We start from the raw sequence: 11,460 nt of genomic DNA, 5'->3' as shown, positions 1-11,460 counted from the left end.
CTAACATCTTCATGATGGACTGGCCGGCAAAACCTCTGCACCTGACCTTGATGGGGTAACCCCAGGTTCTCCATCCCCTACTCCGATATTCGCTTACCAGCTGCTCATACTCTTATTCCTCATTTCTCTCAAAGGTCTCTTCCATCCTGTCTTCAGTCAGCTCCAGCAAGACCACTTGCTTTGATGTTTCAGACACCAGAACTATATATATATATATATATACATGGACTGGCCTGTGTCTTGCCTGTGTCCCGGTCAGCATTTGGGTCCTCACCACTACTCCTTGACACTTAAAGCAAATGTGCAACGTTTTATGGTAAATTCTTCTGTTTATGTTGTTTGTATTCTTCTGCAGTCGATTTCCTTGCCATGCTTTAAATGGAGATGTTGAGAACTTCTTGTATTTAAAAGGGCATCACCTTCAACACAGTTTATTGTTTCAGTGTTTGTTTCAGACCTTTGAATTGCGCTGTATGTGCCACCAAATGTGCTTTTCTGTGTGCATTATGTCAAATAGATTTTTCAATTAATTGATCTCACCATGTACTAATCTAACAATAGAAATAGGCAACATTAGATGCCTCTGGCTTTTGCCCAGTGCTCAGTATTGAGTGAATGGATGATTCCATATCAATGCTTCGTACAATATTTGCTGCACTTATATTGCTGTGCACCTCTTGATAATAATCTTGGTCTAAATCTTCTGAAGAAGCCTGGCCTCTTGAGACGACAGTTTTTGTTCAGGTGAAAGTTAAGAGTTTCTGTTCCCAGATCAGTTTTTTGGTTTTTCTCTGAATGGGTGACCTCAGTCCTGACAACACTCTCAGAGGAAAGCTCACCCCCTCCAATCACTCTCAACCCAATTAGTGTGAGTGTATTGATTTTAATCTATTATGCAGGCTGTCCTCTATTGTTCTCCCGTTCCTTTAGGCTGAAGATCAATGAAAATAATAATTGATTACTTACATATAATGAGCATGAATTTAGTCAGTACTCATTTGAGGAGCTATGTAAACACTTACAGCCAGTTGTGTTTTCAGTGTTATTTTAGCTCCATGGTTTTCAGCTCATGTTAAATAAGATTAGACCTTTTTATGGCTCTAACTGTCCTATGGCTTTGATGAAAATATAATTAAAACCACCACTGCTTTATTTCTTTGTAAATGACTGTTTCTTTAATTAAGTTTAAAATCTTGAACTCTTACATTATCCTTTTATCACAGAATATGTGTAAAATTCCAAAATGCTCGGTCTTCAATTTGCTCTGCTGCTCATCTATGATATATTTGATTATCAGTATACGTGCAAAACATTATTTTCATAGAAGTCCCATTTTCCAAAATTATAAATATGTAATAATGCTTTGTAGCTCAATATGCATATATGTGTGTCCCATGGTGCATTTGTGCTAAACGTAAGCTGGGCAGAGTCTCTATAGACTGCCAAGAAATAAGATGTAATTGCTTAGGTTTACAGTAACGTGTGTTCAGGAGAGTGCTTTCATTCTGCTGCACCAGCAGAAAGAAAGTTGGAGACCACACAGGAAGAAGGTCACAGCTGTGTGTCAGGGGTCTTGCTTCTTTCTGTGCAAGCTGCATTTAGCATTTTTACTTCAGGCAGTTTCTATTTTGATAGAATGTAGGGGACATACCACAGTTTAATGTTTATTTTTCACAAAGAAAACATGCATTAGGTGTTACATGGCCAACATAAAAATCACAGAAAGTGGCAGATGGCCGTTTTGCATTAGTTTGATGTTTTGGACAGAGTTCAGGCAATGTGACGTAAACTTGTTAAAAATTTACATCTTATGTCTTGTGTTTTTTCCTTTTTGTTTTAACCCCTACCTAAATTAAAATCATAATTTGTGAATATTTACACTTCAGTGACAGCAAAGTAGAAAAGTGACAGGTTGCTTTAAAACACCAAGTCTTGTACTTGGTTGACTTGCAGGGCCGTCCATGATGACATGCCACCCTCAACCCCTCCTACCTCTTTGTAGATGGTTTTGAACATGCAGATTGTGAATAATCTCACTTATGTGATATTTTTATGAGATGTAAAATAGAATTATATTACGACTAGCATATTGCACGGCTTTATAACATTTTGGATCTCTAAAGATACAAATTCAGCATAAAGTAAGCATAAGTAATTTCTCCTCCTAAGTATCACCCATTAGAGTTGTAATATATACTCTTGGAAAGCCTGATTGGTCACATTTACAATGACATGTGACAGGCATGGACTGTGCTTCTGTGGACTAAGCAGCAAATCTAAAGGTATGCCCAAAACTGTTCCAAAATCCTTTGCAGTGTTTTCCTGTTAGTGCTCTGTCCTGCTTTGAGATTGAAATGCTGCAATGTTTGTGTCAATCATTGTTGAATGACTGGTACCTGATTGGCACTATTAGGGCACATTCACATCAGCCTTTCCCAATCCTAGTCCGTTTGCTCGGAAAATTTGCTTTGTTTGGGGAAACGTGAATGCACCAAAAGATTCTGATTTGGATCGAAGTATTGCATTGTGGGAAAATACATAACAATTGCGTTAAGAGTCCTCTGCCTTGTCTGTTGTTCATTGTTGCTCATTGTTGCAGTATATTTCAGCAGTATACTAGCATAAGACAAAGTAAAAAACCCAAAAGCAGTGATAGTTTTGTCTCCATGTTCATGGAGGAAACAGAGTTTTCTTCTTCACATGGGTCTTGTTTTCTTTTTTGCTTAATAATAGGGCAGCGCCACCTTTGGTAAGAATGGGTTTATATGGGGATATATATATTATTCTAATGGTTTGGCTCGTTTGACCAAAGTGCAGCGTAAACATCATCTGTGTGGAGCATCCCCCTACAACTGAGCCAAGTCCCAATCGGGCCGAGTCAGGCGGACTATCCTGCTGTGAATTCACTCTTGTAGAGGCATATTAAAACAGTATCCTGGAACCAGTGGCGAACGTGCCAATATACCCAGAATCTGGGATCTAGTTCCATCCAACAGGTTGACAACATTCTCCACAACAGAACCAGGATCATTACAAAGTACTTCCAGAGTTTAGGAGTGAAGAAGACAGAACACCCTCCTAGGAGTCCAAATCTCAACTCCATGGCGCTCTTGTAGGAATAACTTTGTCATGCTGTTCATGCTAGTGTGACCCACACAACCACACTGGTTGAACTTTACCAACTCCTGGTGTTTGAGTTATTTTTCTATCATTGAGCATGTCCCAAATTTTTCTGAAGTTGAAAGGCAGATGTTGATATATTCTAACAAGATTTTAGCCTTGGAAGTGTGGTAATTTTACTACTTTTAAACCTGAGATCATCTGCCCAGTGGACCTAGTTATTTTCATGCTCAGGTTTGAAACTGGGCTGAAATTATTGCATTTTTTTACCGTTATCATAAAGAAACCAACTATTTCCCCGTTTCCTCTTCTGTATCTTGTCTGTAGGACAGCACTAAGTTTGAGGGTTTTTTTTTTTTCGTTTGATTCATTTGAAGTTTATCCTCCAGTGATGTCTTTTACTCCTAAGTCTTGTTTTCTCTCACTACACATATTCAGGCACCAATTAACTGTGTTGTTGGCACCTACACTAAATTTAATGCTATTGCTGGATTTAGAAAGATGTTAGTTTAAGATGTAAAGGAATGTTTGGATTAGAAAGGAAAAAATACCACATATAAGTTTCTATATTATGATGTTGATGCACATTAATCTGTTTCTTTCTACTTGGTACCACGTCGGATTTGATGATGACACAGCCAACACTATTCTGTAATTTTAATGGGACAAATAACAGGGGGAGGAGAGACAGAGTCACAAGTGAGATGAGTGCGAGGCTGAGGAAGGAAGGGATAATGAGAAGAGGAGTGCTTGAGAAGAGAGAAAGATCAAAAAGTGTGAGCAATTTTAAAAAGAAAGAGTGAGTGCATCTCTGTGGGAAAGAAATGTGTGCCCTAAAACCCCACGCAGAAGGAAGATATAAATGAATGTGAAAGTAGAAGAAATGAAGTAGATGAGAGAGAGATGGGGGGGTAGGGGAGTCTGAGAGTGAAAGAAATGGTGACAGATTTCTGAGTGTCTGGGAGAAAATCTTCAGCAGGTGTGAATCTAGTCTCAGCCTGAAGATCAGAGGCAGATGTCTAAACACACACACACACACAAATATAGGAAAGACTTCTGGCAGGCTGTCCTCATTTTTCCCTTCTGTTCCATTCTGCCTCTCAGGCAAACAAACACACATGCAGTATAGACTTCGATCTGAATGCGACACACACTTTTCATTTGAATGTTTTCCCCTGATTTCAAAAGGTATTATATCCATCTATTCTATACTTTGAAACAAAAAAGACGCCTGTTTCACCCGCATCTAGGAAAGGATGACGTGAAAACATCCAGTTGTATTCATTTCATTTGAATTAAAACTAGAGAAAACAGAAACACATGAAAGGATGCCTGAATTCTGAACCCAGAGTGGCAGGAGGATTTATGTCAAATTAGTGTGACTTATTTTTTATTGTGACATTCAAAAGAATTTGTAGTGTTCTCTGTTTTCTTTGTTGCTCCCTCAAACAATAACATGGATATGCATTTATAATTTATTTTTCCACCTGGCTGGCTTGTAGAGCTGTGGAGCTTAGGTTGTGTTGTGCTTCTGGGATTGTGCACCTTTTTAAATACCACTGGTAGCGCTAGTGTTGACATTGACATGGAAAACACAAGTTTACTAGCTAAGTCTTGCTATGGGATGTATTCCAGTAAGTGACCAGATTCAGTAACCAGATGCAGCCATTATAATCACACAGTTTAATGTGAACATGGTCATCAGCATACTGGTGTTTCTACCTGTCTGTGCTCTCTTTCCATTTTCTTTTCCAGTTATTTAGACCAGAATAGTGAGTGTCCAAAAGCTCTTTTATTAGAGTATGTTTCAGTATCTTGGATTGGTTTTATCAGGAAGAATATGTGCATGTTTTGTGTATTGCAAATATTGTTAAGTGAGTATCAGTTAATTGTGGTTTGTCTTGTACTAAAGCCTCTTTTGGATGCTTTGCATGCTGGTTTTGCAGCTCAAACCCTTCAAGGGTCCAGTGTTGATCATGGCTTTATTGTAGCTCCAACATGATAGTTCAGTTTTTCCTACTTTGTTATTACCACTTTCTAATTGATTACACAGTTCAACACAAATGCACATCACTTGACTGGTGAGCCGAATTAATCAAGCACCAGCAGAAGATCTGAGGTTTTGTTTCTCCTCTCAACACTCGATCAAACCTTAGAAATGCTCTATATTATTGTAGTCCAGCCTTGTCTTTTGTGTTTTCTTGGGTTTTGTCATTGTAATTTCCAATCTTGTACTTTAAATTTAGATTTCATTTTCTTGTTTTGAACTACTGAGAAGTGTAATTAAATAGATCAGCTGTGTTGTTCCTTCAGATAAGAATGAACAGTTTGACCTTCTGGAAAGTTTTTTACATGGATAAACACACTGTGTACACATTGTGTGTTATATATATACATATATATATATATATATATATACCTTTGTGTTTTTATCAAACACACTGTGTACACATTGTGTAGACATTGTGTGTGAGTGGTTATGTCATGTGCGTGGTATGACATATGGCGCTGACCTCTTGGCCAAGTTGCCAAATCTCTTTATTTATGGGTAAATGTCTAGGGCAACGTGGCATCCACCGGTCACATCTTGAAGAATAAGAAGCACTGAAATAATTTTGATTCAAATAGTACTGTGTGATTCAAGAGGTTTGATAGAAGTTTGTCATTTTTCTATATTTTTTCTTTTTATCTGTGTTGTTTTTCCAGTGACATTTCATTCTATTGATTTAAAGCTCTTCAATTGCTAAACTGTGTTATGTAGATGACATAGTTTGTTTTGTCTCTTTGATGTTAAACTGAGGTTTCAGGTTAGTTTGTCAGTCTCATCAGGCCATGCTAACCAGTGAAGAGAGTGACATTTAATAACAAGTCCATACACTATTCATAATTTCAATCAAAACAAATTATTTTTTGCTGAATCAAGAGCCTAATCTGATAAAAAGTCTATGAGGAGGAAATGAAAAAGGAAATAAGATTCTTCGGTTGTCACCTGGATGATGAAAACAATATATAATGTCAGTGTGGATGTGTTTATAACAAGCAATATAAATATATTTAGTTTATGATTCCGTGAACATAAATTGTGCATAAACCTTTAAACTTCTAGCCACTCATCATGAAACTTGGTCGCGTGTAGACTCACACTTGTCTCTCTGTGTGCCGTCTAAAGAAGAGTAGACAGCTGCCTCTCTAAAACTGAACTGTAATTAACACCTTCATGCCCAACATGCCATTGTTTCATAAATAAAAGAGTCGATTAAAGGCCTGGGACACATTAAAGGTGGATTAGCCTCAAAGATGTAAATATCCTAGACTTATTTTCATCACAGCGCCGAAAATCCAGAGGCTGAACCATCATTAAGGAGCTGAGGGCTGAAAATATATGAAAAATGTTTTTAGTGAGAGGACTGGAGACAGGCGGAGAGATAAAATGGTTGAGAATAAAACAGGGGAAAGGAATAGGAGTTATTACAACCCGAGACGTGTCAATCACACATAACTCCCTTCAGTCCCAGGGATTTACGTTGCTGCTAAAGCTCGACTCCAAAATACATATGCATACCAGTTATGAACTATCAGCACAGCCATTATCAACATGATGTGCAGCTAAAAATCAACAGAACCAACACTTAGATTGGGTCTTGTAATGGTGAGATATTGCAGGGTTTTTTTCAGCATGTAGTTATATTATGTATTGTATAAAAGGTAAGAGACTGTTTTTACCTCATGTGTAGTATAAGTTGAATTACAGTAAAAAATAAAAAAAAAAACAAAAAAAAAAACCCAGCTACTTATTTCATTCCTGCCTGTGAGATCAGAGCTTGTTACCTGTCTCACCGAGGTTACATCTGTTTTTCTATCATTAAAATGCCATTTCTTTTTGTTTTGACTGAAGCCATGTGAGCTGGGAGACTTATTTTTCATCTCTACTTATGAAAACTAGACGGGATCTATCACATTCACTCCCACGTGTAGAGTTTTACATCTAGGTGTAAATGATGTTATTTTGCATCACATAACAATCCCTTGTCACATCTATTTCAATAAAATATAATGAGTAGATGTATAAGGATAGAGATTTAAATTTATTAACCACCTTTAGTTATATGTAAGTTCCTATATGTCCCTTCCTTCCATCCCTGGCAGCTGAATTCATCTTCCTACTGTTTTTTTTAAGTCCTGTGTGAACATATAGGAGCCATTGTGAAAGAAATCACAAGGGATGGAGAGGAGGGGCTTTGATAAAAAGGCACAAACATGGAACAAGATGAAAGGGCATTATTCTTCAGAAGGAGAGAATGGACAGGTAGTCAGCAGGAGATGGTTGAATGTATAAAGTTTGCATGTCTGGATTCATGTTCTGCACAAATTCTTTTGATTTTTTTGTTTTTTGTGCACCCTTCCTAAGTATCTGATATCTGATAAGACCAAGTTTGATCTTGCAGTCAGAACTATTCTGTTCAGTTTTCCGGTCTTTTCTCTTTCCAGCTTTACCCTCTTTTTTTTCTCCCATTGTGCTATATCGCTCTCACAGCTGGCGCTGAAGAGTAAAGTCATTGTATATTTAATGAAACGCCAGGTGAGCTTCACTTCAGACACCCAAACTGGCTGTATGGAATATTCCAGCCTCCACAGTCACCAACTTAAAGACTTTGAAGCTGAATGTTTCAAGGGTCTTGAGGCTGTCTCAAATCAACAACTGTATGAGGACATAACGTGACCTTTTCACGCTGTTGTTGTTCACCTTCAGCTAAATGGACAACCTCAACAGGTTGCTCCCAGATTGTGGAGGGCATCATTTCATGATGATTATAAACAAATTAAACCAAATACTCATGGCTGAACAATGAAATGCTCATTTGAAACTGACAGAATCTAACATCTCATTATTGTGTTTATTTATCACATGCTGTATGTGATGCTTGCAGAATTTATCATGTTCAGCTTTATTGAATTTCATAAGTCTCACCATTAAACATATGACACCTAAATATTGAAACAGAAAGGTATACTTTTGTTTTGGATTTAATTTTTTAATGAAATAAGTTGTTTCAAAGCATTGTGTGATTTCACAAAGCTATGTCCTCTTCTTCGTCTTTTTTTTTCTTTTTTTTTTTTTTTTACAATACCATCAAACCCCTCATGAAGTTCCAGTTTCAAGGTTTGACATTAATGAAATCTGTGAGGGTTTAGTGATTAGGCCTTAAGGTGGGGAGAGAGCCTCGGGCACTTTCTGGCTGGTTAATATGCCTGATAACACAATGACGAATGCATGAGTTGCTGCTTTCACTGCTTTGCATCATCAAGGCAACAGTCTGTAGTCGGTTCACTCTGCAGAATTTGAGCGCTGAAATCTTTCCAACCTCTGGGTTTTGGGCAGGTACAGTTCTGTTTATGCAAACTTTTTCCAACTTTCTGCCTTCTGAAAACCTCCTAAGCATATTTACAGTTAATAATGAAGAAAAGAGATGGTATCAATCCTGCAGATGAATTTATGCAGTGGCATACATACACACAAAACAATGTGGTTATTTATAACTTCTTGCTTACTTAAATTGCAAGAATCAAAGGTAAAGCTTTTATAAAAAAAAAAAAATACACTTGCGACATTTTGGTGTTTGCTTGTTAAAAAAATACTAAACAAATACATAATGATTTAATATGTTCTGATACTGAACCAACCGAAAGAAGCAGTCTGTGTTTCTCACTAGCAAGTGCATTGATAAAAGATTTAGCCAGCTCAAGGTTAAATCTTTGATCAGTTTATGTTTCACATCAGATTTGAATTTTAATTTTTTGGCAACTCAAGTGCAACAGCCTGCTGACCAAACCTTTTAGGTTCTCAGTAAAATAATCAACTTCTTTAGACAAACAGCACTAAAAACTGTTTCATCATCATTAAACCATGCATGCAATAATTATTCATTCAGATACCATATTCAGCCAGTTATGCATCTGTCTTGTGATGTTATTCAGAGGTTCCGAGCCGAAAAAACCAGAGAAGCACAAGGAATTTTTTTTAGAAAAATATAATGTCTACATTTATTTAACAAAAAAATAACAAAATAAATCTTTTAGTGCAATAACTCTGGGCCCATAAAAGAGGTCAAATTAACAAACTTCAACCTAGGCATTAACATAAGGAACTGAAACACTAACTGACCTACCTAACTGACACACAAGGGACACATATATACTGGCTGATCAGGCCATTTTGACACATGAGTGGAGGGACAATACAATACTCTATACCAACTATAACATAAACTTAACTTATCAATAAAGTGTTACATGTAACCTGTTAAGACAATAAACTAAACAATCTGAGATTCCTAAATAATGCAAAACACAACTGACAAATTAATAGAAGAACCTAAACCCCTCCTACACTTCCCTCCTAAAAAAGATGGTAATGCCCAATTAGGCCTCTACCTGATTTAAGGAGCTCCAGTGTAGCCAGGAGTCTTTTCTTTGGCAGGCTTGGGAACTCCAAACAGGAACTGGCAACTCAGAAGGAAAGTATATTAACTGAAAGCAAATTGACAAGGTGATAAAATAAACCAAATTAACAAGGTGACAAAATAAGTTAACTAAATGTGTGCACCCAGTTAGTTAACCCCCTTTCAACCCAGTTAATAAAAAATATGAAAAATAATAAAGTTTATCTTTCAACTGTTTACATAATTGAGAAAAAAAAGAAAGTTACCAGACCTTTACTCTGTGGCAGCTCATGCTGCCATCACATTCAGGAAGTACACAGCCCAGACTCTTGTTTTGGTCTGTAACATTCTGGTTCACTAAATGTGGGAGATATTGCTGCCACATCACTCAACAATGAGCCACAACTTTATCAAAGTATTGCTGACATCCTATTATGAGCTAGTGTTTCTGAGATGGAAATGGATTTATCCATTCTACAGAGAGACCCAGGACCAGGACACAAAATAGGTTCAAACCAGATTAGCCAAATTACAGAGGTAATGTCAGTTTACCACCAAACCAAATCCATGGCATACGTTTATTACAGATAAAACAATAAAGTCCATGTTTCTGAATCAAACGAAATGGCTTTTCAGTATTGAGGCATGAAGTATAAGATAAGTCATTCACCTGTTCGGCACCTACAAAATGAGAATTCATCAGCAGTTTGTAAATCTCATCACTTGGACATTATCGTTCATCAAGGAGATGTGAACTTGTAACATTCCATGCTTTCAGGAGCCCTATATATATTTTTCTAAATATATGAAGTCTGCATCATCATTTTTTATCATGTCATTTGGAGGCTTATTCACTGTCTACATTGTACGTATGGCCACATACATCTGTGTAGTACCTTCATAAGTCCTAAATGTTTCGAGGGAAATATTACTTGTGCACCAGAGCTGTGACATAGCATATATCATGAACCTACGTAAGAAAGCCATAAATATTTTAAATATATACAGACATTAGACAAAAAACAAGAATCTCCTAATTAAAAGACAATCTTATCATTTGATATTAATTGGGTGGTACTTTGGAAGCCAAACTGCTTTAATAAGTGAATAAATACATTCCAGTTTTGGACAAGGAGCGTTATCAACTCTTTGGTAAAGGAGAACTTGTTGCTGTCATTTCGGAGATGATGTTTCAGGTTAAACATCTTAATGGTTGTCCAAAAATAAACAAGAAATGTTAATTATGTTAAGATTTAGTGATTGTGAGAGCCTGTCCAACTCCTCCAAATCACTACTGTACTCTGTTCTCATTTTTTTTATTCCTGTATTTTAACAACTCTGCACATTACTGTCCTGGGGGATAAAAGCACCACTAGGAATACTGTTGGTTTCCTTAAATTAAAAAAATTAAAACAATTTTCTGGAAGCAACAATATGGTGCTATTGGTAATATAGAACCAAATGAGTTCCACAGGATGAGCCCACGCCATCACAGAACCACCTCCATGCTGTACAGCTGGAATAAGCCATGCAGTTCAAAGGCTTCTTTGAATGTATTTCATACATAAATCTGTCCTGATCGAGGAAGAAATATTCAGGATAATTCATTAGACATGATCATTTTGCACTGCTGCTTGTATTTCCATTTTATTTTATGCTGAGACAAAAACGATTTTTCAGTAGCAGCGGCTCCCTGGCATCCAGCTCTACTGAGCTCTTGACTCACTCTTTTGGTCAATACTAGGTTGTGAAGATTTTGGTTTACTTCTGCTATCAATTTAGTTGTGGTGGTTGTGTGTTTTCCTGCTGAACTTGTGTTTCAGTGCTCTGCGACCTCTGAGACCAAGTTAAGCTTCCCAACGTTGGTTTCCTCTTTGATACATGACATGATAAATGACAT

This window comes from Telmatherina bonti (genome assembly GCF_933228915.1).
Source record: "Telmatherina bonti genome assembly, chromosome: 17".
In the NCBI taxonomy this organism is placed as follows: Eukaryota; Metazoa; Chordata; class Actinopteri; order Atheriniformes; family Telmatherinidae; genus Telmatherina; species Telmatherina bonti.
Note: the sequence above shows the minus strand (reverse complement) of the source record.